General features: G+C 37.6%; 1 protein-coding gene across 2 annotated transcripts in view; it reads right to left on the bottom strand.

Annotated features, from left to right (window-relative positions):
• The window catches only part of pdzd2 (PDZ domain containing 2), a 79,230-nt gene extending 65,537 nt beyond the window's left edge, over positions 1–13,693 (bottom strand). Inside the window, exon 1 of one of the 2 annotated variants that reach the window (XM_079873182.1) lies at positions 13,394–13,693. The gene's annotated coding sequence lies outside the window, so the exon portion shown is untranslated. The remainder of the gene's footprint in view (positions 1–13,393) is intronic. The other variant, XM_079873183.1, reaches the window with a different exon arrangement.
• Positions 13,694–18,842: the final 5,149 nt, after the last annotated feature.

The raw sequence follows: 18,842 nt of genomic DNA, 5'->3' as shown, positions 1-18,842 counted from the left end.
AAGAAAGAAATGAATACAGGTTTGGAACAACATTAGAGTGAGAAAATAATGACAGAATTTTCATTTTTTTGGGTAAACCATCCCTTTAAGAACAAGCGGCAGCATGTTTTCTATTGGGCTACTGTCACTTTCAGATCGTGCATCTAATGGACACACATATGACACTTTCTATTTTCTCTCAAAAGTGTGCTTTTTCTTTAGAAATAACCAACTGTGTTTATGTTAACCTTGTGTGTATTTGACAGTATTATCCCAATAAGTAATCAGTCGCTGTTTGACGTTTCAGTGTGTGTGCTTCGGGTGTATGCGCTCAGAAAAGCACATAGGCCTAGTTAGAACCGCGCAACAGCACGCGAATGAAATGTTTAACCGGCAAAGCTTTAAAGGATTAGTTCACTTTCAAAAAAAATGTTGCTGATAATTTACTCACCCCGATGTCATCCAAGATATCCATGTCTTTCTTTCTTCAGTCGAAAAGAAATTAAGGTTTTTGAGGAAAACATTCCAGGATTTTTCTACACAGAATGGACTTCAATTTCAACCAACTATACCAATGTTCAAAGAAGGTTCAGATGTCCGTCTCAATGCAGCTTCAAAGTCTCTACACGATCCCAGTCGAGAAATAAGAGTCTTATCTCGCGAAACGATTGGTCATTTTCTAAAAAATAAATAAATATATATATACTTTTTAACCACAAATGCTCGTCGTGTACCATCTCTGAGATGTGCCACGCAATGCGTCATCACGTTAGAAAGTTGTGAAAACACAACTGTATTATGATTATAGAGCATTTAATAAACACCATACACCATCTAACAAAATAAGAATGGAGCCCTGGAATTGTAAAAATGGACACAAAACACACGAGTTATTTAGATCAGGATGATTTTACCGAGCTGACAACAGTATGACAGATGAAAGGAGATTAAAGTCTGTCTGTTTACGGAAACAAAATGTGTTTTATTTGTAACTAATTTTAATTAGTTACAGTAGCTCATTAAAATGCTGCACTTGGGTTCTGCATACGTCGTCACACTGCAAACTCTTATCAGTAAACAAGCCACACTTCTGTGACCTCCCTCTAAGCTCTTTAAAGTCAGCCTTGTCTTTTGTAGTGCATTTTATTAGTACAACCCCAAATCAGAAAAAGTTGGGACACTGTACAAATTGTGAGTGAAAAAGGAATGGAATAATTTACAAATCTCATAAACTTAAATTTTATTCACAATAGAATATAGATAACATATCAAATGTTGAAAGTGAGACATTTTGAAATGTCATGCCAAATATTGGCTCATTTTGGATTTCATGAGAGCTACACATTCCAAAAAAGTTGGGACAGGTAGCAATAAGAGGCCGGAAAAGTTAAATGTACATATAAGGAACAGCTGGAGGACCAATTTGCAACTTATTAGGTCAATTGGCAACATGATTGGGTATAAAAAGAGCCTCTCAGAGTGGCAGTGTCTCTCAGAAGTCAAGATGGGCAGAGGATCACCAATTCCCCCAATGCTGCAGCGAAAAATAGTGGAGCAATATCAGAAAGGAGTTTCTCAGAGAAAAATTGCAAAGAGTTTGAAGTTATCATCATCTACAGTGCATAATATCATCCAAAGATTCAGAGAATCTGGAACAATCTCTGTGCGTAAGGGTCAAGGCCGGAAAACCATACTGGATGCCCGTGACCTTCGGGCCCTTAGACGGCACTGCATCACATACAGGAATGCTACTGTAATGGAAATCACAACATGGGCTCAGGAATACTTCCAGAAAACATTGTCGGTGAACACAATCCACCGTGCCATTCGCCGTTGCCGGCTAAAACTCTATAGGTCAAAAAAGAAGCCATATCTAAACAGGATCTAGAGGCGCAGGCGTCTTCTCTGGGCCAAGGCTCATTAAAAATGGACTGTGGCAAAGTGGAAAACTGTTCTGTGGTCAGACGAATCAAAATTTGAAGTTCTTTTTGGAAAACTGGGACGCCATGTCATCCAGACTAAAGAGGACAAGGACAACCCAAGTTGTTATCAGCGCTCAGTTCAGAAGCCTGCATCTCTGATGGTATGGGGTTGCATGAGTGCGTGTGGCATGGGCAGCTTACACATCTGGAAAGGCACCATCAATGCTGAAAGGTATAGCCAAGTTCTAGAACAACATATGCTCCCATCCAGACGTCGTCTCTTTCAGGGAAGACCTTGCATTTTCCAACATGACAATGCCAGACCATATACTGCATCAATTACAATATCATGGCTGCGTAGAAGAAGGATCCGGGTACTGAAATGGCCAGCCTGCAGTCCAGATCTTTCACCCATAGAAAACATTTGGTGCACCATAAAGAGGAAGATGCAACAAAGAAGACCTAAGACAGTTGAGCAACTAGAAGCCTGTATTAGACAAGAATGGGACAACATTCCTATTCCTAAACTTGAGCAACTTGTCTCCTCAGTCCCCAGACGTTTGCAGACTGTTATAAAAAGAAGAGGGGATGCCACACAGTGGGAAACATGGCCGTGTCCCAACTTTTTTGAGATGTGTTGATGCCATGAAATTTAAAATCAACTTATTTTTCCCTTAAAATGATACATTTTCTCAGTTTAAACATTTGATATGTCATCTATGTTGTATTTTGAATAAAATATTGAAATTATTTGGACCTAGGACCTATAGATCACAAGGTCAGTTTTTTAACTGCTACACTTTCACCATCCCAACTGATGTTATTTAAATGACAACAGGGCAAACATATATGAACAGGATGAATATCATTGTCTGATGAGTGTTGGTGTATGCGTTTATCAACCTTTGTTTCCCTTTCCCTACTAGTCAACACATCCCTCCCTCCTTCCTCCTGGAGGCCATATGGCTACAGATTATTGAACTAACTCATCCTATACGCCTCATGGCTACAATTACATGTATGTTATCCTTAATTTCACATACAGTTTACTGTTTAAAGGTTTGGGGTCAATACCATTCATGTGTGTTAAAGAAATGAATACATTTATTCAGCAAGGATTCATGAAATTGATAAGTTATAGTAAAAACATTTATAATCTTATGAAAGATCATAGGGGACAATACTAGACAAAGTAACATGGCAAACATGAGGGCTATAAAAACACATGGGCTGAATCAGAAAGCGCCCCCTAAACCCTCATTGACTATTCGCTACGTTAGTCCACTAGTACTGTTCACTAGCCTGGTTAAAACCAGACCATTCTCAGTAGTAACTGAGTTATGGTCTGGCAAAGCTTCATTAATAACTCATTTCCAAAGGGGCGTCACCAACGGACGTCTCTCAAATGCCTCTGGGCGCAATTGGATAGACCTAAAACCAATCAGAGTGATCGTCATCGTGTAAAGCCATATGCTGCGTCCCGATTCGCCTAAGTTACACTACGCCATAAAAGTATGTACTCTTTTTGTGAAGAAAAGGTATTTACTTTTGAATGTGTACCAAAAAAGTAGGCAAGCTTTGGGACATACTACTTCGTCATCTTTATCGGACGGATCTGTCGCGTGCATCCTGTCACGTAAATTGCCCTGTCAATCATCTTGTCACAGTTAAAATCCTCTATTAAATCTAATTTAATTTCCTACCGTTTCGGAGAGAAATGTAGTAGCACGTTCATCTGCCAGTGGGTCTTTCATGGAGACTGTCCTCATGTGTTTGTAATTTGAATATAATAATGCATTTAAAAGTTGGTGCGCTTCACCAACGGAGTGGACGTCGCTCAAATGCCTCTGGTGCCAATTGGATAGACCTAAAACCAATCAGAGCGATCGTCATTGTGTAAAGCCCGCCCCAACGTTTCTGATTGGTGCTGCGATTTCAACGGATTAGAAATGGGCTTGAATGAGCTCTTTGCCAGACTACTTGCAGAGCAAATCTAAATTTGCCGGAAGTTGTCTGGGTTTTCCCAGGCTAACTGTTCACTTGAAGGAGTGAATGAAAATGAGTGAGGGAATTCGGACAGCCGTTGAGCATACAGCAATTGTACACTCGTTATTGCAGTGCAATGTGGGATTGAATAAGTGCACTCAATAATGTCAGACACTTTCTGCTTCCTGTAGTGACCACTCACGTGGTGTTTGCATAGTTTAAGTGTTTACACAGCTGAAGTGAAATAAATTATACGTTTCCATTTAATACTTTATGTACAGCTTAATACAGCGTCTGTTTGAACAAGATTAAAGTTCAACTAACATAAGCCTATACTATTTAAATATCAATGTAGTGGGGTCTACGTTTTTTAAAAATCTGTTTTATTTTGATAAACATGACACAATATAACATCGCGGCTATATGAAAAGAGCTTTTACTGTTATTAAAAAACAGATTTGTGAACATTAGTGGAACTGAAGGTGTTCGAATAACCACGAAACACACGTGATGGTTGTCATGCGGTGGATTTGGCCAATCACGGAACAGTTGTGTCGTCATCAGAGCTCGTGCAGCCACTCTGGAGAAGCTGCGCCGAATGAATCAGCCGGCTGCTCTCGAATCGCTCTTGCGGTACTTATATGCCATATGTCACAGTCAACTTCATACAGCATTGGGAAAAAAACATTAAGACATTTCCCCCAAAAAAAAGTTAGTGATAGGTCTATTCATTCTCTGTTAAGCAGAATGTAATGTTTTTAATATCAAGAATACCTTTCCTTAATGAAACTAAATGAATTTCCCTTTTGTTTTCCTGAGAAGAAAGTCATACGCGATTTGACAAAGAACGCGATTATTTTATGCGCAGCTTGTCAGTGCAACACGGCTGATCGGTAGTAAATGCTGCTCCGTCTGAACTCCAGAGGGCGCTCTCATGCAGACACACCAAATATGCCCTGTTCCATCAATTAAAACAATATGGAGTTCTAAGTACTAACTGTTTTTATTTGCCACTTCAATGACCACTGTAAAAAAACAAATGCTGTTGCACCTGAATAAAGTTATGCATGAGGAATGTCAGAGATAATGCTGTTCATTGGTTATACTTATTGGTTATACTTATTGGTTTAACATGAGGCAGCAGCCTCTGCAGCCGTGCAGTCTGGAAACTTCCACACACCTGCCAGCTTATTCAGTCCTGTCAGCGGACACATGGAGAAAGCCTGCTACAAAATAAGGCATGTTCTTCACATCTCACCAGTCAACAAGCACTTTGTGGTTTATATCCCAAAATAGCCCTTCAACCTCACTAACACAAACATCTTTGGATTTTTCCACGAAGACTATTACAGGTGTTTTCAAAACAAGTCTTTGGCAGTCGTTTTAGAAGGGTACGATTACATTAACTTACAGAAAATCTGAGCTGTTCAAGGAAAGAGTTTGACTTTGAGAAGTTCGTAATATTCTATTGCAATGCTTCAGTAACTGGAATGTTTTATCTGCTTGCCTAAATAAAATTTTTAGTTGCTACAAAAAAAGCAAAAACTGTATAGCAACCAAACAGTTCAATATTATATTGAAAACTGTGGCATCCCTAGTTCCCACGGCTCTCGGCCCCGCCCTAATTGCCCCAACAACCATATGGTCAGATAGACTACAAATATGCCTCTATGGTTTATATGTGGTTATCAATTGCATTTTCTGTGATTGGAGGTGAATGAAAGCGCTAAACCAAAAGCGCTTGATCCGCATTACAGACTACCGTCTCGCACTTTTTTCAGCGCCGAGGTAATTCCCGACCTCTATGACAAGACACGCAACAGTGTTGTAATTTAATTTAATATTATACAATACACTAGGAATGTGTACAAGTGGATTTTTTTTGCTTTTAAGTAAAATAAAGAAAGAGTATTGCAATAAAAATAGTACTTTTTCTTATTGTTCCTGTCACCTAAGCATATAGGATAACAAAAAAAAATGATGTGCCAAGCCATCAGAACCGAACCGAAAACTGAGACATTTATTAAACCGTGGGCTAACTGTATTGTTGTATCCCTAATTGGAACATAGCGAGGCAGGTGGCGTGATTGCTAATAAATTATGAGCGTCACCTGCACGCCACACCAGTTTCGAGTCCTACGGAGGAGCTCCGGAAGGATAAAAGGAGGAGTGAGTGAGTGAGGACCAGGTCGTTTTGTTGTTTGTTTCACCTCCTCCTTCCCTTATCAACAAACCTTTGTTACAGTGGTGCCAAAACAAGGGAGGAAGGAGGATCGCGATGTCAAAGAGCACTCGTCACTGTGGGAAATCCAAGGTGCCATTGAGCATCCATGGTGGCAGACTCTGCTCACCACCGCTTGCCACAGTTGTCAAGGTTTAGTGTCACTTCTGGGGAATGATTCTCTAAGCGAAATTCAAACAAAGTTAAACAGTTTTTTAGCATTCAAAGACTTCAAGCAATAGCACAATCAAACCTGTCAATTCAAATGTTGTGAAACACTTACAGTGCAAAAGAAGTGAAAGAACTGAAACCCGAGGGGGAAATTTTCCAGCTGAATGTGTGAGAAGGCCGTGGGGGCTGGGAAGAGTGTCAGTGTAATATACGCAGATGTCAGAGGTGACACACTGTAGGAGTGAGACCCCCTCATTCAGATTCATTCATGCACTCTCCGTTCTCATTGAGGACAATGAATTGCACTTACAGGGGGCTCTCATATGTAAATGAAACCCTACACAGGGTACAATTCTTCAAGTACCCATACTTGCCATAAAGACCAATATAGTGATGGCCATCCACAAATGAATGGTTGTTTTCAACATGATTTATAATGATGCCAATACGGACTGAAATAGGGCAGTAATGAATGGAAGGATTTTCAATGGAAGCTTTAAATCTGATTATTTTTGGGCCCTTCATTGGTAATACATCTGGTTTTACGTTTTTTTTTTTTTTTTTTGTGAGTTAGTTTAATATTGTTTCTTAGGCTTCAGTTTTTATTTTCAAATACTTATATATAATCGACTCATGTATAATGAGTTAAACACAGCATATACACAGCATTTGAAAGCTATAAGCTGTGTTTCTCCCAAGTGAGCTCTGTTGTAAATGTCTTTTCACAAGTCAAGGGCTGAATGAAGTCTAGACAAGACAAAGTAAGGGTCATCACCATGCTTTCCAGAGAGGTTAGGGAAGCCCTAAAATAAAGTAGAGTCAAGTAAAGTACCTTGGAAAAGCCTATTAGTGGGTGCACTTATACAAGATGTGACATAATAATGATGCAAAACTCTTCTGATGTCAGCAGAAGTCAACAGGATAAACCCTTTTGAACACAAACATGAACATGTACAGTATGCTATATTATTAAATCAAAAATGTGTTTTGCCATTTTTCCTGGTTATTAAAATGTTAATCCTGATATTAAATTTTGAACAATGGTCCGTGAAATAAAACAAAAGTGACTACACTGTAAAACATGTTTTTTAGAAGTTGTGAATAAAATAAGATTATTTTAGTATGTTATAATAATAATTTCTTTATACCTTAAAATACTTGAATGTAGGGAAGCTTGTTTCCACCATGGAATACAAAATAATAAAGGTAATTGTGACTTTTTATCTCGGAATTGTGTGATATAGTGGCAATTGCGTGTTATAAAGTCATAATTGTCAGTTACAAAGTCAGAATTGAGAGATATAAACTCGCAGTTCAAATTTTTTTTCAGATTTGTGTGATATAGTCGCAATTGCGAGTTTTAAAGTCAGAATTGCGAGATGTAAACTCACAAGTGTGAAAAAATTCTGAATTCTGAACAAGTCTGAATTGTTTGAACTCTTGCTTCATTTAGCATACGCGGAACCATGAATATGCAAATTATTCCCCACCGCCACTCAATCACACCAGCTCAGAATATCCGATCCACTTGTTCAACTGTATTAAACACTGCACAATGGCAAGTGGAAATATTTATTTAATTCAGCCATATATGTTTAAACCAGAAGAAGACGAAGAAGAAGAGCGAATAGGGTCATCTACAAATTGATGTATCAAAATGGTAATGCATTTTATGTATCGCTCTCTAAAATTTTGGACGCATAACGGTATTTATTTGATTAGCCTTTGGCTTTGATGTTATCAAACAGCTATTAATGTGTTACTAATGTTACATAATGTAACCATGTTCCCGTTCGCCATCTCAGAGTCAGACTACAGCATCCAGCATCCTTAGAAACGCTTTGAACAGGGATTGGTTACATGTTTGTGACAGTAGAAAACGAGTGGTTTCAAACCACGTTTATGAGACTGTTAGTTGCACTGCATTTTTAAGAAGAAAATACTCAGCAATGGTGTTGACTAATGAATTTGCACTTGGTTTTAAAGCATATTAAAACACCTCGAATAGACAAATAAACAACATAAAAAATTTGATTTTCACAACAGGGGGTCTTTAAAATATATTCTGATAATCTGGATATGGTAATCAGATTAAATATTTTAATCTGGATATGGTAATCAGATTAATGCGTTTACATGATTAACATAATTGGGAAATACCCAATAATAACAGAATGTTACTGTGCTTGTAAAGACAGTCAATTATCTCAAATGGTGAATTTTTTTTTTTTAGTTTCTTTTTAACTAAAAGAGGAGCGACAGCATTATTAATGATTTTAAAAAGTAAGCAAACATTTGAATGCATTATCAAATTTCCAAAATTTAAAATATTGTACTTAGTAATTATTTTACAGTGGAATAGGCTACTTCTGTTTACCAAATGCAAGGAAAAACTTTACCACTTTTAAGGGTGAAGGTTTAGTAGATGTTCAGACTAGAAATTCTAGTTAGAAATAACTAGAAATTCACAAACATGCTGAAAGAAAAAAGATGTTAGCAATGCCAGTACTGCTGTAATTGTACAACTTTGTGCAAAACACATCCCTGGAAACGTTAATGGTCCACTGTATTTTCATATACACATATCTGACATTTTTTTGTCAGTTTATTGCACCCAATCACCCAGACCCATGCACCACAAGAGAGAGATAAATATTTAAATTTCAAACCAGCAAGGATCCATTCAAATGTGACTCCATTAATCTCTGAACTTCGACCATCCTTAACAACTCGTTAGCTTCATTAAACAGATAACCACTCTAGCGAAATATATGTGAAGCACCTAATATCAACCATACAAAACCCAATTTTTTTCTATGAAACTGGCCATCCTTCCTTACTCTTTGCCTAACGGTGCAGCATGAGATGTAGAGATGTAATCCCCCAGATGAGAATTTGATCTAGAGGGGGTGGGTTGGTTCAGTCCTGTGGTCTCCCCTCTGGATGAGCCATGCATTGCTGTCGGGCGGGGTGCCAGATACTGTCCAGCTTAACCCAAAAACAACAACTGTACCACAACCCACTGACACTCCCCTGCTCTAAGTCTCCCATTCTCTCTAGATGCACCATTACGGTCTCTTATTTTAGACTACACACTGCTGTTCATTTTTTCCAGGACACACTCTCCACTTCAGTGCTGTAACACTAAAGGTTGTTGCTGGTGGGTTCATGCAAGAGAAGCATTAAGACCTGGTATTTTTATGATCTGTATAGCTATCATGAAGCGATCAAATGGAGAAACCAAGCAGGAGTGCGTTTCACAAAAGCATGATGGAACTTGCGACCATAGTTGGTTTTGGGAAACGAAACCCAGGTCAACAGAATTCTGATGCAGTGTGAAATATATATAGTGTATTTAGTGTATATACACAACTATATTTAGTGTGTACACAGTGCACAAAATAATTACTGTCATATGAATTTAAAACTATACAAATAAAAAAGGATCACATGTCAGTGAAACATGACCTCTAAGATGGGTGATGAATAAATGGCTTCAAATGTCATATTGCAGATTGGTAATGATAGTTGAGACTTTTGGCTTGGAATTGTATCGCTTTCCATATGACTCGTACAATGGATCAGAACATGACTGGGAATTTGGGAATATGACATGAAAATATGAACATGTGTTGACAATCAGCTGACAAGTTACAGCAAAGTAATCAATCTGGCCAATGAGTGCAATGGTTCAATCTGGTTCAGAAGATTAGTCATCATAATCAGGTTAGCCTACTTCTTGTTTCTTACCTTATATGGTACTTCTGAAAGTGCATATTGCATCTAATATATACACAATGAGAGACCGGTCATTGTGTACATTAGATCATTGGATATTTATTCTTTTCGGGATAGGAACAACAGTACAGTGCAATGGTAATGGGAGGTCTAAATGCTGACTGCCATAACTGAAAACAGTGTGTAATTCTCCCACCAAAGCAGAAACAGACACAAAGAAAAGGAGGAGACTAAAGGCCCATTCACACCAAGAACGATAACTAGCCTATAATGATAAATATATTAGCGTCCACACCAATACACATTATTGTTCTGTTTATTGTAAGCACATGCTGTAGTTATGCCGTCTGCCACTTTAAATGCTCATGCTCTCTAAAGCAGAATGGATTCAGATTGGCTGTCAACTAAGCTTGACGTTAAAGGGTTAGTTCACCCAAAAATGAAAAATGAATTCCTCACCCTCATGTTGTTCCAAAGCTGTAAGGCTTTCGTTCATCTTCAGAAAACAAATTAAGATCATTTTGATGAAATCTGAGAGCTTTCTGTCCCTCCATTGACAGCTATGTAACTCCCATTTTGATGCTTCAAAAAGTTCATAAAGAGATCTAAAATTAGTAAAACTAATCCATATTAATTGAGCGGTTTAGTCCAAATTTTCTGAAGAGACTTGATCACTTTATATGATGAACCGATTTACTTTAGTTTTTTATTCAACATTGATCAGCGTACATATAAGCTCAACCGAACCTGCTTGACGCAAGAACAAACCTCTTGAAAAGCTGCATAACACAAGAATGAACCTCATTGGTTCTTGCACATCGAGTGAATATGCTTGAGCTTCCGTTTACCACAACTGATGTGTGAGTTGATGAAAGTTTATATGTGAATAAAATCCTAAATTCAATCTGTTCATCAGCGATCATGTCTCTTCAGAACATTTGGACTAAACCAGTCAATTCATATGGATTAGTTTTACGATCTCTTTATGAACTTTCCCCTGCCGAGGATGATGATGATGACGATGATGATTATTATTATTTGCCTGACTGCTTTAAATGGCTTTTTGATCACTTTTAGACAGAAAATTAGACTTATACAGCAATATATAATACAAATATAATTTCACTCACCTAGCCTATTGAAGCAAACATCCATCCCTTCTTAAATATCCGTGTTAAAAGAGCGCGTTGGGCCATTTAGCGAAGCTGACTGCTGTAGCCTATATATCCAGCTTAGGCATGGAGTCTTCCTTCGTTTTTAATTTGTAGATACTGTTAATTTAAAATTTGTTGGCAATCAAATATTCAATATCGCTACTCTCCATAATTAATGTACTTGGTGGTATATTATTTATCAGCGCAGCAGTTCAAACTAATATCAAGTCATTTCTCGTCTCTTCGATGATTAGTTGAAATACTAAGGGAGGATAGCCTCCCCTGCTATGAAATTTTCCTCAACACTCCTAAGCGCTGAAAGTGAAACACTTGATGGTGATTGGCTATTTTTTTACCAACTGAGGCCCAAGAGCCTGGCTATGGATTTGCCTCCCCCTCCCCTTCTCTATCCCTTAGCATTTGTAATTACATCGGCAGATTTGACATGTACGTCGTGAAAGAAAAGCGGTGCTTTCGATTTCATTCGATTGGTGTTAGAGCGGGGAAATTACAAAGAAACTTTTCCCATTTTCACCTCAAAATCTTGGGTAGGCTGTGCCTCCCTTGCCTCCCCTGATGAGCCGCCACTGGCGTTGGAGTCTATGTGGGGTCAGAAAGCTCTCAGATTTAATTAAAAAGATCTTCATTTGTGTTCCAAAGATGATCGCAAGTCATAAGGGTAAGTAATTAATGACAGAACTTTCATTTTTGGGTGAACTATGCATTTAACACCCGCGGGTGGAATTCAGCAGTTGCATGTATCACATTTATTCCCACTAGCTACATTGGCGGGTTGAATTTTATATTCACTTAAATAAATATATGCACAGCAGGTTTCAGAGTGAAGCACGACACTTTAATAATTTACATGCGTGCAGGTTACGCGTCACTTCCAGCGGCTCTGTTCACAGTAAATGCTGCTCAACATGAACTCAGTCTCTGCATGTGCTGTTTGTTTGGGTTTCAAATAATGTGTATTTGGAAATGCATATAAAGTCAGACATGCTTTGTGTTTCAAGTGTTGTGCTGTTATCATTTAAATGCGTGGAGTACGTCTCCAGTTAACAAACTCCATCTCTGCATGTGCTGAGTTTGGGTTGCATATAATGTTCATCTGGGAATGCAACGTGCGGCATTTCACCAGATTTGTATCGTAATCATTTATAAACTAACACCAACACAGGAGAATACATCAATGTTTCTAAATTATGTGAATTGTTGTTCATCACGATTTCAAAATAAAAGTTGAAACCCTCGCTCTGAGATTGCATGTTTTGAATGTCCACATATTCTTGTTAAAGAAATTACAGTGGCTGTGGCATTTCTATTGTAAAGAAGTGGCCAAGCATTAAAGATTAAGTTAACATCTGAATTAAATGTTGTTTGCCCAATATTAAACATAGATTTGGTCATGCTGCAACAACAACAGGTCGTTGGCACCCTCTGCAGGCATTTGTTATAATACGTAATGTACATAAGTTGATTATGTCTATATTATGTATTGCATTATTTTAACAGTGTTGTTCAAAGCCAAATGATTACTTGCTGTACTTTCATCGTTGTGAAAGTGATTCCAACAATATTGTTTCTGTGCTATTATCATTATAGTTGTTGTGTGGACTCTGCAATGTGTTTTTGTTTAATCACAGAATTATTAAACAATTCGTATCACTAAGTTCAACTGCATGATGGAAATTACTGGTCATGTGATGTCAACATGGTGGCACACATGGGGGCGACCCACGCAGAATAAAACCTTTTTTTCCTAGAAGACAGACTGATATGTCATTTCATGTAATTATACATAATTTTAACATTATTTATCAAGCGCAAAACTTTTCATTTAGCTAAAATAAATAAATAAATAAAAATACAGAGTGCACTAATTAGCAACGTGCTCAGACTAACTATTCCAGTGCTGAAAACTGACTGTTAAATGGCTCTTTTTAAAAGTTGTCATATTCACAAATGTAAATTACTTGGTTTAGGCAAAAAAAAAAAGTGATTCTTTCATCATAATAATAGATACAGTAATTTGCTCTTATTTGGTAGTAATAACCCAGTGTGAATAAATCAGGATGGATAGATAACCGTTAGTCAACATTTTTTCTCCATTGATGTCTTAGCACAACCAGCCACAAGACAAAAATTCGACAGGAGTTCAGTGAAGGGAGACTCGGGGAGTTTAGAGAAGCTTATAAACTATATAAAATAAAACTTACCATCCGTGAAACTGCATTAAAAAGTGTTGGCAGACTGTATTCCCGTGACCAGAGGGAATGTTAATCCAAATCAATGAAATTAGCTGCATTCACAAGTCGAGTCCTCATGAAACGCCTATAGTGATCTGAGAAAAGTATCGCATGTACATTTAACAGCTGAGCTGTTTTCGTCTGTGTGTTATTGTAAAAAATAAAATAAAATCGCCTCCCTTTTGGTCAACTTTGACAACTCTTTCACAAAGGATGCAGCAGCAACAGTAAAGGCTCAGTTTTAACACATGCACGCGATTCGCCGTGAGCAGTGACGCAGGGAGTGGGCGGAGCGACATCGCTGCTGCTGCTGTATCTGTCTGTAAACACAGAGCAGTTGTAAAAATGCCTTGTGGTAGATTTATCTTTTTATAGCAGTTTTAAGCTTTAAAAGATTTCAAGTGGAACTGAAACCGTCAAACTGAGAGCCCATACAGATGTGCCTCTTTTTTTACATTAACCCCCGAATGAAATGCATGTTTGAGCTGTTTTAACTGAAAGCAACTTCCACTGACATAGGCTATCTTAAAATATAGTGCCAATGTTTTGTCTCAAGATGCACACCAGTAATGTTTTTTTCTAAGAAAAATGTAAAAAATCGACTTAAATGTCCTAATTGAGCTAAGGCTTAATCCTGGCTTAATCTAAGCCCTGTCTGTGCAGGCCTAAATGTCTGAATTGTGTGCTGTTAAAGACTTAATGATTTTGTTCTAACAGTCGATATTCGACTATAATGTAAATCTGTCTTATTCTGTTTTATCATTAACAGCAACAGTTGGAATCAGATTCGTTTTTTCTAACTGATTCTGTTCAAGTAAAAACTTATTTATTTATTAGTGAGTGCATTTTTGGCACTATAGTTAAAGAACCATAACCTGGGAATCCCCAGCTGAGTTTTGTCTGGGCATGGCAAATCAGATCATACAAGTCTTTATTGAAAGGCTTAGGACTCTTACCTCCTTTTCAGATCAGACTTGCCCTGCTTTTAACTATCTCATTCAGTACCACATGCTTATCAACTTAAATACACAAAATACCTTTTTAAAAGCGGCACTTTTGTGAGGAACTGTTAAATGTATGGAGTGATTTCTTAGGCTTAAAGGAATTTCCCTGTTTTTTTCAAACAGGAACGCGAACAAAATGTCTCAGAACAAAAACTTGCCAATATTTTCATTTGCTTTCAAACACAATTGCATGTGAACATTTTTGTTTATGATTCAAATGGTGATTAGAAATATTATGATTAACACAGGGCTGTTGATTTGTTAGCTTTAATTCTGCTTGACTACAATTGTTTCATATCACCCCAAAATGAACACTTGCCTATTTATTCACCTGCATTTTTATTTATTTATTTATTTATTTATTTTGCTCCTGCAAGAAAGTAGGTAAGTCATACATTTGTGATTTTGAGTCCCCAATATGGCACTTAATACAACTGATGGAGATGGAGCTCAAAAAAATGTGCTCAAACCTTGGCTTCTATTTGACTTTTTTTTAAAACTTTTATTTTTACTTTTAATAGTTCACTATTTTACTACTATTCAAAAGGCTGTTCGGCAGATGAAGTATTGCACTCTTCAACTGCAGGAGTCTATAGAAACAATGGACTCACAGGCATTCTTGGGCCCAGGTGGTTTTGATTTGGGAGGCGCTTATGTGCCTTTAGGTCATTTATTATTTCAAGGGAAGTGAAATTAACCATGAAGACAATGTTGCACTTTCAGACTGCTGGACACCCACAGATTGACCACTGGTCCTGCCAAGTTAAGGACAGACGTTTCAGCACGTGAGGAATAAATTTCATCATAAAGGAAAATTATTGAAATGGAATAGACATTAATCGAAAACTGAACAGGCAATGCATTTAGAGTACTCGCCCCTTGATTTTATTTCTGCATTTTTTTATACTTCCAAATTTTAGCATGTTGAATAAACAATAAATTCAACACAAAGCAATCACCCCCTATAAATTCATGCTGTGCACATATTCCTCTAGTAGCAACTACATGAGTCGTCTTAGTTATGTCTGCATGAGCTTTCCACATCTCAATTCTTCAACACAAATTCACTCCATCTCTGCCAAATTAGAAAGTGTTGGCTTGCAGCAATGTTCAGGTCATACCTAAAAATATTCAATTGGATTAATGTCTCAGCTCAGTCGGAACCATTCCAGAATTATAAGTGTATTTAAACCATTCAATCATACTTTTTTTCGGAGTGCTTTATCGTCCTGCTGGAACATGAATTTTTAATCAAATCCAGAATATGTTGCTGCCACCATCAAGTCTGATAGAGATGTATGGTTTTACCAGGGTGTTTGTGGTAAACATGTGCTTTGCTTAGACTCCTCTTTAATCTATTGATCAGACCACAGTTTTCTTCCCAAACTTTTTTCCCTTCGGGATTTTGTTGCATGCTTTCTAGTAACTTCTACACATGATTAAAGGTTTGCTGTTCTACACACACTTTAACAAAGATGCCCAAACTCTGAAGTGCTAAAAAGACAAATGGACATCTTTGCCCATTCTGTCCCTTGATATTTTTTAACTAAGAAACTTTTATACAAAACGATCATCACCAAGTTTTTTTGTTTGTTTATTTATTGCATTAATGATTGTAAATAATGTTCAGTGTCTTTGTAACAACATGCCGTGTTAAAGTGCCCCATTATGGATTTTTGAAAATGACCTTTCATGTAGTGTGTAACATAGCTCTAAGTGAATGAAAACATCCTGCAAAGTTTCAAATCTGAAAGTGCACCGTATATAAAGTTATTTTCAAAAGTAAGAATTGACTCTGAGTCAATTAAATGAATCGTTTTTCAAACGAGTCATAAGCCGTTTCGTTGTGACGTCAAGACGAAATGTTAGCATATTGCCCGCCCACTTATAGCACGCAGACACCAGGGAAAACTTGAACCTCAAACACTGCAGCTGATTCCTGTGGATACTGGATAGCATTACGTTGAGAAGATGGCGCTGTGCTCTATAATGTGAAGGTAAAGCCAGTTTTTTTTCACTGCCCAAGGACGAGCATGTGAAGAATCAGTGGTTAAAATTAATCTTTACCATGATACCACAGCAGTATAATCCTAAACTTTTGCTGTGTTCCCTTTAAATACGACCTCTTCTCAAATCTCAGAGTTCAATGCAGGATTCACAAACCGCTTGCTCTTGAAAGATGGTGTTCAAAAACTTAGTTTTGAGTTTTAGATTGTGTAGGTCTCCTGCTTACTGGCTAACTCACGTTATCACTGTCTTACTGAAATACTTCTGCTAATCAGTTGTGGACCACTATTACCTAAAACCTTGTCTATTAATGCAGATTGTCTGTCGTTCTCACTACTTTGAGTAAAGTTTAAGCATGAGGCAAGATTTGTTTTTACCAACGTTTATGTTACATCAGTCATTCACGCTAGAGCTCGGCTAATGTATGCACGGGAGCATGTCTATGTTCCCACAGTCCTATGTTCCCACAAATGGCCTACCCCTGACCCCACCCCTAAACCTACCCGTAACTGGAAAAAAAAAAATTATTAGAAAGGTGGGAACATAGGGCCGTGGGAACATAGGGCTGTGGGAACATAGGGCTGACCCCGTATGCACTGTTATTGATACAGTTTCCACATGTTCACCCCAATAAATTAGAAAAATACTCGGTAAATAAATAAGTACAAGTAAAATAATCGGTTTGTTGATGGATATGCACTTGTTAATGCTGATGGTGAGGAATTACAGTTGCAACATCTCATAATGTACCTCAAACTGAGTAGTGTATCACTGAGAAACACTGAGTCCTGCTCAAGTCGTCCTTGTGCTGGAGGTTCGAGTTGAATAACTAGTTCTTCCAGTGTTTCATTATCGGACTCGAGCTCGCATTGATATGGTAAAATCGACGTCATTGTTCCTTACTGTGTTTAGTTTACAGTGTAGGAAGCCAGAACACGCAGAGCTGACTTTGTTTTGGCTATGGGCGTTTTTTTTTTTCGACGCGCGCGCTGTACGCAGTAAACCAATCACAACAGACTGAGCTGTCTGGCCAATCAGAGCAGAGTAGCGAAAAGGAGCGATTTAGAGAGATTGATTCATCTGACGAGTCGTTTGAGAATCATTGAAAATGTGGTGATGTGCAAATATATAATGAGAAAATGAAACAGTTTTTTTTTGTTTTTACCTTTGAGGCATGTAAACCTGTTGTAGGAGACTCCAAAATAACATTAGGAAACTTTAAAATAGCATAATAGGGGCACTTTAAATTGTCACTTAATTTTGTTTAATTTAATTTTTATTTTGTATTTTATGTATTTATTTTTATACAAAAATCACTATCATGTTTCAATGGTTTTGAAACGTATGTATGTATTTATTTATTGCATGATTAAATAAATTAGTGTTCAGTGTCTTGGTTTAAAACATGCAGTTTTAAAATAAATGTCTGGGAGACTATAAAGTATATTCTGATCTGTTTATGAAACTATCAGTGATGAGTCAGTGAGATTAATTGTGCAATCAAGCAGTTGAACAGAAAAGTATAAGGTCTTCATAAGGGCTTTGCTAAAACAGATAATGATTTATAAATATTTCTTGTGTTGGTAGGTTACAGCAGATAAGAGATTACAGTGAATCTAATCCTTACAACATATATTTTACAACATTGCCTAGATTCTTATCTCTCTGGGACTCTGAGATGCAAACAGGAGCCAGTATCACATTTGCGCTTACTTAATTCTGCATTGGTTTAAGCAATTCTTGCAAGTCTGTCAGATTGACCACATTATCATGTTATGAATCAATTTTCTGAGAAAGTTACAAAGTATAACAGAATCCTGTCAGCTAACAGGGTGAGCTGTGTGTGTGTGTGTGTGTGTGTGTGTGTTTTATATTTATATGGCAGAGACTGGTTTTTAATCACTGGATAAGTCAACATAATCACACACTTCCAAGTCTCAACATTTCCAAGTGAGTTTATGCATGTCAAGCGCTTTCCCTTTAAGGAAAAGACAGAATTTTACATAACTATGAGTCATCATTCACAATGCCAGAGAAACATGTTTCAACCATATTGAAGGATGAAGGTGTTATGCTCGCTTCTGACCCTTTGGCTGAGCATTTTCTTTCAGCGTTAAGAGATGAGCTCAGCTGAGATGTTAATGCAGTGAGGCTATTGCGTAGGCAGACACGGCACAACCTTCCACCACAGCTGGCCAAACGTCTGCAGAAACCAGACATCACACCAGGCCAGGCACAAGAATAGACCAGACTCAACAACACTATATAGTTTGTAAACAAACATCCACTGCTATGGGAAAAACACCACTCAAAGACTAATTGAAAAATGACCAAATGAGAAGTGTGTGTCAATCCAAGAACCCTGACGTAAGAGAGACCCTACTCACAAAATACAGTGGAATAAATCT

The sequence above is a fragment of the Squalius cephalus genome (assembly GCF_949319135.1).
Source record: "Squalius cephalus genome assembly, chromosome: 5".
NCBI lineage: Eukaryota > Metazoa > Chordata > Actinopteri > Cypriniformes > Leuciscidae > Squalius > Squalius cephalus.
The sequence above is the reverse complement of the archived record's forward strand: the minus strand, read 5'-3'. Positions and strand labels throughout refer to the sequence as shown.